Genomic DNA, 10,767 nt, shown 5'->3' on the forward strand with positions numbered 1-10,767 from the left:
CTAACCTCGGCCAACCAAGGGCCAGCCTGACATGGGTATCCATACTACGCTATGAGGTGACCATAGCCAGAAACGCCACTGTGGATTTCTGCGCTAGGCTAAAAGCTATCCCTAGCAACTATTAACTATTGATGCTACTTTTGCTAATAATATTACTATTGATATTATTATTAGTAGTGATATTATATGACTTTTGCTATTGATATTATTATTACTATTGATATTACTATTGATATTATATTATTTATATTATTATCACTATTACTATATCTATTATTACTATTAATATTACAGTTGCTGGTACTATTCATATTACTATTGCTATTACTATTAATATTATTATTGCTGTTAATATCACTATTACTATTACTGCTGCTATTATTATTATTACTATTGATGTTACTAATACAATTCATATTATTATTGCCATTATACTATTTATATTATTATCATTACTATTAATGCTGCTATTACTATTGACATTATTGCTATTACTACTAATGTTTTTACTACTGTTATTATTGCTATTAATATTACTATAACTATTGCTATTACAATTGCTGGTACTATTAATATTAATGTTGCTATTACTATTAATATTATTATTGTTATTCATATTATTATTGCTATTGCTGTTACAATTGCTGGAACTATCAATATTACTATTTATATTATTATTGTTACTAATATTACTATTACTATCACTATTGATATTATTATTACTATTGCTATTACTGTTAATATTATTATTGCCATTAATATTATTACTACTATTGACATTACTAATACAATTGATATTACTATTGCTATTATATTATTTATATTATTATCAATATTAATACTACTATTACTATTGAAATTATTGCTATGACTATTAATATTACTATTGCTACTAAGTTTACTACAACTATTGCTATTACAATTGCCGGAACTATTAATATGACTATTGCTATTACTATTGCTATTACTATTAATATTATTATTGCTATTACTGTTGCTATTAATATTGCTATGACTATTGCTATTTGTATTGCTATTACTATTAATATTACTATTGCTATTACTATTAATATTATTATTGCTATTACTGTTGCTATTAATATTGCTATGACTATTGCTATTTGTATTGCTATTACTATTAAAATGATTACTATTACAATTGCTGGTACTATTAATATTATTATTGGTCTTAATATTGCTATTACTATTATTTAATAATATTGCTTTTATTATTGCTCTACATATTACTATTGCTATAAATATGACTGCTGCTATTATTATTGTTGTATTGCACACATAAAGACAATCTCCGGGTGTAGGGGTGGCTGTCAACCTAGCGGTAAGGAAGGTGAGCAAGCAACCGGAAGCTCATCAGGTGAAGACCCAGGCCTTATTGGGCCTTCCGGGTTGTGCCCTTAGCCAAGGCCACAGCGCTCAGCTGGCGACGCTGTGCTGCTTATATAAAGTTGGGTAAATTTCGACAGCAGAAACACAATTCGAGTCTACACTAAAAATAACTGCCTTAAAGACGTTCTTTGCAGGAAAACACAAAGACTGACCAATTTTAGTTCCCTGGGCGATTTGTAAATGGATCTTCTCTAGTAAATGAGACACGCGAGTGTGAAGAACCTTTCTGTACGTTTAGAGGATCTTGGGTAAAAGTTCTGCACAAATGAACACAAAAGCTTTTCCAGGAAACACTTCAGAGCCTTTATGCTCAAGAGTTTGAAGAGTGCATCATTACGAACGCGCTCTAATCACTACAATCCTCCCCCTGACAGAGCGGACCACAGCGGCGGTCTGTAGGATCGGCCCACCATATGGCGTCTTCCATTAAATGTTAATTTGACAAGATAAGAAGGGGGATGATTTGCATTTTTGCACCATGAGAAGTTCCGATAGATTATGTGCCGGGGGATTACCGGCTGTTTTTGCCGATCGCTCGTCTGATAAGCCACTGCCAGACGTCGCTGCTATGACAACGACATTTCTGGGAGAAATGCAAGAAGACAAAAGCATCAGAAATATCATCAGAGATATTAATATCTGCCAGCGCTTGACAGATTACTGTCACTAGTCATATTTTTCACAGCGGTGGACAACTCTTCGGTAATTGTACTTTTTATGGTACTTAGAATGTGTACAATTACATCAACCGGCCATAACATTAAAACCACTGGCAGGTGAAGTGAAGAACATTGATTAGCTGGTTCCCGTGGAACCTGTCAAGGGGTGGGCGTATTAGTCAGTGAGACACTTTGACAAGAACGTCTCCAAAACTGCCATAACATTAATACCAGCTGAAGAGAATAACACTGGTGACTAGGCATGAGAAATGGTCAAGCGGAAGAATCTGAGACACTGAGAAGAACCAAACTGTGAGGTTCTATACGACTGGGTCAGAACATCACCAAAACGTCAGGCAGGTCTTGTGGGGAATTCCTGGTAAGCAGTGGTCAGTACCTACCAGAAGTGCTGCAAGGAAGGTCAACAGGGTCAAGGATGCTCATGGAGGTCCCACCTCATGACTTACAGGACTTCAGAATCTGTTGTCAAGTAAGTCTTGGTTCCAGATAACAGAGAACCCCTGCAGAGGTCTTGTGGCGTCCATGCGTCGGGTCAGAGCTGTTTTGGCGGGTAATATTAAACAGGGGGTTCTAATGTTATGGCTGAATGAGTTGTACAGTGTGCTGTTTGTCATTTCTAACAGTTATTCCTAGTGATGTATCTAGAACGTCCTGAAGAATGTAAGAAGACCTGAAGCTGAAGTGCCCAATCCTGGTCCTAGGGATCAGGACACTAAGGACAAAAGTATTGGGACACCTGCTTATTCATTGTTTCTTCTGAAATTAAGGTTGGTTTTCTTGGAGTAACTGTTTCCACTGTGCAAGGAAGGCTTTCTCCAAGATTTTGGACGAACATTGCTGCAAGGATTTGATTGCACTCAGCGACCAGAGCACTAGTGAGGTCAGGATGTTGGATGATGATCACCATCACACCTCATCCCAAACCAACTCCTTAACTTAACCCAAAAGTATTGGATGGAGCACCATCATCAGCTCTTCCACTGCTCCACAGCGCAATGCTGGGGGGCTTTATACCCCTCTAGCCACAGTTCTTCTACCAGTAGGTTCGTGATAATCTGCCCCGGAGAGATACAATTTGAAGCATGAGCTGAATGAATTCATTATAAGGGCTGTCCACAAATATGTGGACACATAGTGTATGTGTTGATTCGGTAGGCTTTTTCTTTTGGAGAGTTTGTGAAAGGCTGGTTCTCATGGTTGGCTGGTTCTCATGACAGCTGCGTTCCATCAAATGTGTGGTTTGGAGAACCCCAATAAGTTACTAACCCTAAAAACGAACAGCGTGCACTCCATCCCTGCCGATTTCACACCTCGCCACTGTGGAAACACAGTGGTCTGGAGTAACATCACGTCATACATAGTAAGTGCTGTCATTGTGGAGCCATTGTGAGGGCTTTATTGATCTCAGCAGGGTTGTCACCCCCCCTGAAAGTTGCACTTCTGCACAGGCATTGATGGAGGGATTACTCTGGTTTACTCCTAAATCAGCCCAATACAGGGCCAACCTGAGCCCTATTGATGGAGGCCACAACTTTGAGGAGATGGGCTTCTAATAAGATAAGACACAAACTCTCAGCAGCCCAACACAATTCAGATTTCACACTAATCTCCGAGTCTTAAAGCTGCGCTTTGTGAGTTTTAAGCTGATTCTGTTTACCTCCACCTCCATTGCTTTACATTGCTTAGATCTTTTTTTTAATTCTTAAAGGAATTCCTGGGGCAGATGAGCTCTGAGACACGTTCTCGCAGCTGCAGGAGCAAATATGTGAAGGCTTCTGATTCCACTCTGTATGAAGAACGTGATGGAAGTTGGACGCTGTTACGGGAAACCTTATTACTTAATGTGTATGATTCTTAATCTAGTAGTATGCAAGTGTACTTCAATGTATAGTAATAAAGTTATGCTGTTTCTCTTCTATGCAGTATGCAAGACTGTGGCACATGTATAGAACACATGTACTCTGTGAGTCATCATAAAGCTTAAGTTAGGAATAGTTACACTCTGATGTGCTGGTTGCTCATGTTTATGCCCCTATATGGTAGAATAAGTCTGAGTGTTTCTAATATGTGTATGTACACTTGCAGGGGTCACAAGTGCAGAATTTAAACATGAAGTCTGTTGTACCACAGTGTGGTGGGGAGTGGATGTTTTTGTGTAACAGACACTGTCGACAGGAACTGAAACTGGCTGTGACTGTTTCCACTTTCTAATTTCCTATGTATGTAAGAAAGCCATGCAAACTTGTTAAGCAGCAACTAGATTCTGTTGCTCGAATAAAGTTATTACTCTAGAATGAATATTTCATGGGTCTAGAACTTCAAACTTATGTAGAGGTTCATTTCTTTTTAACCCTAAAAGACCTAATGTCTTACAGTCTTCAAAATCAAGGTCCCTAAATGGTTCTGGATTAGAACATACAGATCTACAACAGATATTTAATGAGTCTAGAACCTTAATTTAAGGTTCTTTAATAGTTAAGATAAAGGTTTCTAAATGGTTCTAGCTTAGAACATACAGATCAAGAACAAATATTTAATGGGTCTAGAACCTTAAACCTATGTAGAGGTTCTTTAAACTTGAACCCTATCAGACCTCATGTCTTGCAGTCCTACAATTAAAGGTTCTTTAATAGTTATTGGCTTGGATTTGCCGTTCTACCTTTAACTTAATCCTAATCCCAAACATCGCACAGTCTTAAAAATAAAGGTCCCTAAATGGTTCTAGGTTAGAGCATACAGATCTAGAACAAATATGTAAGGGGTCTAGAACCATAAACTTATTTAGAGGTTCTTTAATCTTTAAAGAGAAAAAAACTCTACATATGTTTGAAGTTCTAGACCCATTAAATATTCATTATAGATGTGTAATTTTTAACCTAGAACCATTCAGGGGCCTTCATTTTTGAGACTGTAGGACGTTAGGTCTGATAGGGTTAACCCTATCAGACCTAATGTCTTACAGTCTTCAAATTGAAGGTCTGTATTTGGTTCTAGATTAGGGACCTAGAATATTTAATGGGTCATCATCTCACCCCTGAGAGAGTGAGGCCAATTGTGCTCTCTCTGACTGATGGCAAGCAGCACAACCTGGGATAAGAACCTCCAGCGATCCTCCAGCGGCCTGATGGACCACTCGGAGCCCCAATGTGAAGGTTCTTAAGTGATTAGCAAGGTTCTTCATACCCATGGCTTTTTGAAGAAGAGCCAAATTGGGCCAAATTGAGCCTTTTATAATTCTCTGTGGGACTTTGCAGAGAACTCCTCCGGCATTCCTTTTGGAGAGTGTATCTCAGCACCTCTGTTGGGTTTTACAGCAGGGGAAGAGGTGTGATATTTTTATAGAATCACAGCATATGTCTTTAAAAGCATAATTGGGTTTTTTTCAGGGCGATGTCTCGCTCTGCCTTCCAAATAAAAAAAATAATGGAGATCAAAATCAACTCCCGGGTGAATAATGGCAGAGCTGAAATGGGTTTAGAATGAGCAAAATTTTCCACTTCAGCGGCCACCCCGAGCCTTCACTTCACCTTGCTAAGTGACAAGCCATGCATACCATTAAGTCAGATTCGTTCCTCTTAAAATATTTTTTCTCCAACGGAAAACGCTGTTTATTGGAGCCCCCCCGACCCCCCTACACCACCACCAGTTTGGGCTCAGGGCTACTTTAAGTTGCACCCAAGCTGCCAAAAGAATAGGACCTTCTGGAGCAGATAAGCCAACACGGACCTAGCCAGGCGTCCCTCAGGGATGGTGATCGTCCAACAACCTGACCTCACTGACCAACGCTCCTGTTGCTGAATGCCATCAAATCCTCACAGCCATGCTCCTTCAAAATCTAGCAGAAAGCCTTCCCTTTCTTCAAAAGCAGGACACACTCTTTTCCAATACCTTTAATACCAGAAGAAGTCATGCGTGAGCGGGTGTCCCAATACTTTTGTCATGCATATTGAACATGAATATTTAAGTACAGCTACTGTTTTCGCTGCTTAATCGTAAAACTGAATGTGTCCGGATACTTTTGGCCAATGTATACGCTTATAATGTTTCACTTGAAAACAATGAACACGGCCTTCGTTTTAATCAGCATATCATTCTAGATGTAGTAAAGGACAACAGACATATTATGTGTCCAAATATTTGTGGACACCACTTCTAATGAATGCATTCAGCTACTTTAAGTTGCACCCAAGCTGCCAAAAGAATAGGACTCTCTGGAGCAGATAAGCCAACACGGACCTAGCCAGGCGTAAAGCCGCCCCTCAGCACTGACTAGAGGAGCAGTAGAGCGGATGAGTAGGGATGGTGATCATCCAACATCCTGACCTCACTGACCAACGCTCCTGTTGCTGAATGCCATCAAATCCTCACAGCCATGCTCCTTCAAAATCTAGCAGAAAGCCTTCCCTTTCTTCAAAAGCAGGACACACTCTTTTTCAATACCCATAATACCAGAAGAAGTAATGCATGAGCAGGTGTCCCAATACTTTTGTCATGAATATTGAACATGAATATTTTAGTACAGCTACTGTTTTCACTGCTTAATCGTGAAACTGAATGTGTCTGGATACTTTTGGCCAATGTATACGCTTATAATGTTTCACTTGAAAACAGTGAACACGGCCTTCATGGTTCACCACTACCACCACCACCAGTTTGGGCTCAGGGCCTGCTTCAGCAAGGCTGTATTAGTCATGTGGAACAGGACCGGAGCAGAATGTAGCACAGGAGCAGTGCAAATGCGGAAAGTAGGCCAGGACAGAGAGGTAGGGTGCAGACTCATTATGACGAGGTCGTGGGTCAGATCCCGCAGGCCACAGCTACAGGTGTAATACTTAGGCAGGGCTGCTCCAGTTTCAGTGCGAATCGCGCAGGGAAGCAAAGGTAAATAATGACAAAGTGTGACAGTCATGACTGTGCGGACCGGCTCCTCGTTTACAGTAGAGAAACGCCTCGGCTCTCCAGCTCGTCAGGAGGCTCGGAGCTTGGTCATGAAGTAAAAGGTCATGGGTTTGATCCCACCTCATCTCATCCTGCTACAGCCAACGTGCCCTAGGGCAAGGCACTCGAACCTCAGGGCGCTCCAGAGGGACCGCTCCTCGTACTGGCATCTGGAGGACACTTTGCACTTTGTGCAAAAGTGGTAGCTGCATTACAATATTAGGGTTCTAATTGGAACCTTTAGATTAATCTCATTAATAAAAAGTCTCTTAAAATCGCTCCAGAAAACCTGTCCTTCCTACTGGATTCTGGATGTGAATTTGCACAAAAGCAGTGGCTAAAATCCCAATTTGAGGGTTCTTCCTGGAACCTTTTATTTATTTAAGTTCAACCCAGGGTTCTCCAGAGGGACCGTTCCTCGTACTGACATCTGGAGGTCACTTTATACAAAGGTAGTAGCTGAAAGGCCAATTTGCGCATTCTTCCTAGGACCTTTATGTCATGTGAAGGTTCTTTAAACATTAGAAAGGTTCTTTACATCCACAGATATCATTTACAAAAAGGGTTCTCTAAAGAACCATGAAATGATCCATAATTCTCATATTGTTTTTATGAGTGTACCCCAGCACCTCTATTCGGTTCTACACAAGGAGCTCCAGAGGTACTGTTCCTACTGGCATCTGGATGTGAATTTGCACAAAAGCAGTGGCTAAAATCCCAATTTGAGGGTTCTTCCTGGAACCTTTTATTTATTTAAGTTCAACCCAGGGTTCTACAGAGTGAGCGTTCCTTGTACTGACATCTGAAGGTTACTTTATACAAAGGTAGTAGCTGGAAGGCCAATTTGTGCATTCTTCCTAGAACCTTTAGGTTCTTTAAACATTAGAAAGGTTCTTTACATCCACAGATATCATTTACAAAAATGGTTCTCTAAAGAACCATGAAATGATCCATAATTCTCATATTGTTTTTATGAGTGTACCCCAGCACCACTATTCAGTTCTACACAAGAAGCTCCAGAGGGACCTTTCCTCGTACCGACATCTGGAGGTCACTTTGTACAAAAGGTGTAGCAGTAGTAAGGTTCTTCCTAGAACCTTAATGTTATGTAAAGGTTTCTTTCTTTCTTAAACATTAGAAAGGTTCTCCACACCCACAAATTCCATTCACAAGACGGGCTCTCTAAAGAACAATCAACTGGGCCATTATTTTTAGGGACCTTTATTCAGTTTTAGTCAGGGTGCTCCAGAGGAACCGTTCCTGTTACTTGAGGGTTCTTCCTAGAACATGTACGTTATGTAAAGGATCTTTAAAGATTAGAAAGGTTCCTTACTAGTGAAACCATCATTTTATGAGAGAGAGTTTGTAATTTTTTTATGGGTGTATCTCAGGACCTTTATTCGGTTCTACTCAGGGTACTCCAGAGGGACTAAAAGGGTATTAAAAAGGTTCTTCACACAATCTCATTAATAAAAAATGGCTCTGTAAAGGGCTGGCAACCGAGCCATCATTTTCATAGTGTTTTTATGAGTGTGTCTTAGCACTTTTACTAAGGGTGCGCCAGAGGGACCATTCCCCCTACTGTTTTCGCTGCTTTATCCTAACTGAATGTGTCCGGATACTTTTGGCCAATGTATACGCTTACAACGTTTTGCTTGAAAACAATGAACACGGCCTTCGTTCTAATCAGCATATCATTCTAGATGTAGTAAAGGACAACAGACGCACTATGTGTCCAAATATTTGTGGACACCACTTCTAATGAATGCATTCATCTACTTTAAGTTGCACCCATGCTGCCAAAAGAATAGGACTCTCTGGAGCAGATAAGCCAACATGGACACAGCCAGGCCCCTCAGCACTGACCAGATTATGAAGGAGCAGTAGAGCGGATGATGGTTGCTGAATGCCATCAAATCCTCACAGCCATGCTCCTTCAAAATCTAGCAGAAAGCCTTCCCTTTCTTCAAAAGCAGGACACACTCTTTTCCAATACCTTTAATACCAGAAGAAGCCATGCATGAGCAGGTGTCCGAATACTTTTGTCATGCATATTGAACATGAATATGATAGTCCAGCTCCTTTTGGCTCGGTGTCAGCCTGAATAAGCGCTGATATAAATCTAAAGTCCTTCCACAGACTCGCTTTTTCTCCCGTCTGGCCTCCCCCCTCCCTCCGTTCGCCCTGTGATTATTGTGTTTCTGCCGGAGTTGCTGACCTCCTGGAGCGATGCGAATAGCCCGGACGCGTCTGTCGTCTCTCTCTGTTTACCTGTGCTTGAGGTAGCGAGGCTGCTGCAGACTTGCCAGGTTGAGTCTCTGTGCAGGGAGACGGAGCCGGCGTGATTTCTTCATCCTGACAGGCCGGGAATTGGCTCGTGCTACAGCGCAGCAGGGGGGCGGGGCAGAGTTGTACCGCGAGCACTGCTTCGAGCTAATGTTGCGCAATTAGAGGAAAGACAACAACAAAGGAAAACAAACAAGGCTAACGTGAGCATATATTTATAAAAGAAAACTCAGCGCTCAGTGGGCTGAGCAGATCACGTCTTCTGGTATCCGGATACCTCCAGACGTTAGTCCTGTAAGATGTGAGGTGGACGGGGCCTCCATGGGCATCGACAAGCCTTTTGAGGTGCCCATGACCCTGTTGCTGGTTCACCGGTCGTCCTTCATTGGAGCACTTTCGGTAGGTCAGTACTGACCACTGCATGCCGGGAACACCTCACAAGACCTGACTGACTGATGTTCTGGAGATGTTCTGACCCAGTCATTGTCTAGGACAATGACTGCCTAATAGGTAGATCCACCCCTTGACAGGAGCCCCTGCAGATGAAGATCATCAGTGTTGTTCTGTTTCGCTGGTTTTAATGTTATGGCAGATCAATGTTTGGGGTCTTGATCATGAATACAGTCAGTGAGACAGCTCCTCTGACTCATACAGTTTGTGGATTCTTGTTAGAGTGGAGGTCCTCGAGAGGAACTGGAGCTCCACTGCTGCTGGTCGCTGTGTAACTGATGATCTTCAGGATGTTTCAAGGAAATCCTGGTTTTTAAAAACACTCTTAAAACTAAAGGAGCCACTAATAGTTCTTTGAGTGATCCCATAGAAGAAGAACCATTTTTGGTTCCATAAAGAACCATTGTGAAGAACCGAAGAAAAGGTTTGAAATGCTGATGTATCCACCTTCACCTTCATTTTCTGTGTAGCTGAGTATTCACAATAGACTGGGATTGAAGAAAAAATAAAATAGTAAAATAATATTTAATAGAAGAGGAAGAATAAATAATATAATAAAATGAACAAATTTAAATTTAATTAGAAAGATAAAATAAAATACAGGATTAATAAATTAGAGATTGGATCAACTAAAATGACCAGAATTAGATAAAAAAATATTTTAAAAAGGAAAAGATGTAAAAATATAAGAATATGTAAAAAAATGACATCAAAAATAGGTCAATAATACAACAAAAATGAAAAAAAATAACGTAAAAAAAATTAGTAAAAGTAGGATTTTAGAAACAGAAAAAGAATAGGGTCAGAACAGGAAATTAAAATAAAGCTAAATTAAATAATATTAATAAATTAATTTAATTTTTACTTTTTTAATTGACTTTTAACACAAATAAAAAGAACAGAAAAATAAATAAAAACTATAATAATAATAAACAAACAAATCAATAAATTAATACATAAAATAAAATACCTAAAATAAATTAATAAATAAACCCAAGTAAATCTG

This window comes from Salminus brasiliensis, chromosome 20 (genome assembly GCF_030463535.1).
Source record: "Salminus brasiliensis chromosome 20, fSalBra1.hap2, whole genome shotgun sequence".
Lineage (NCBI taxonomy): Eukaryota > Metazoa > Chordata > Actinopteri > Characiformes > Bryconidae > Salminus > Salminus brasiliensis.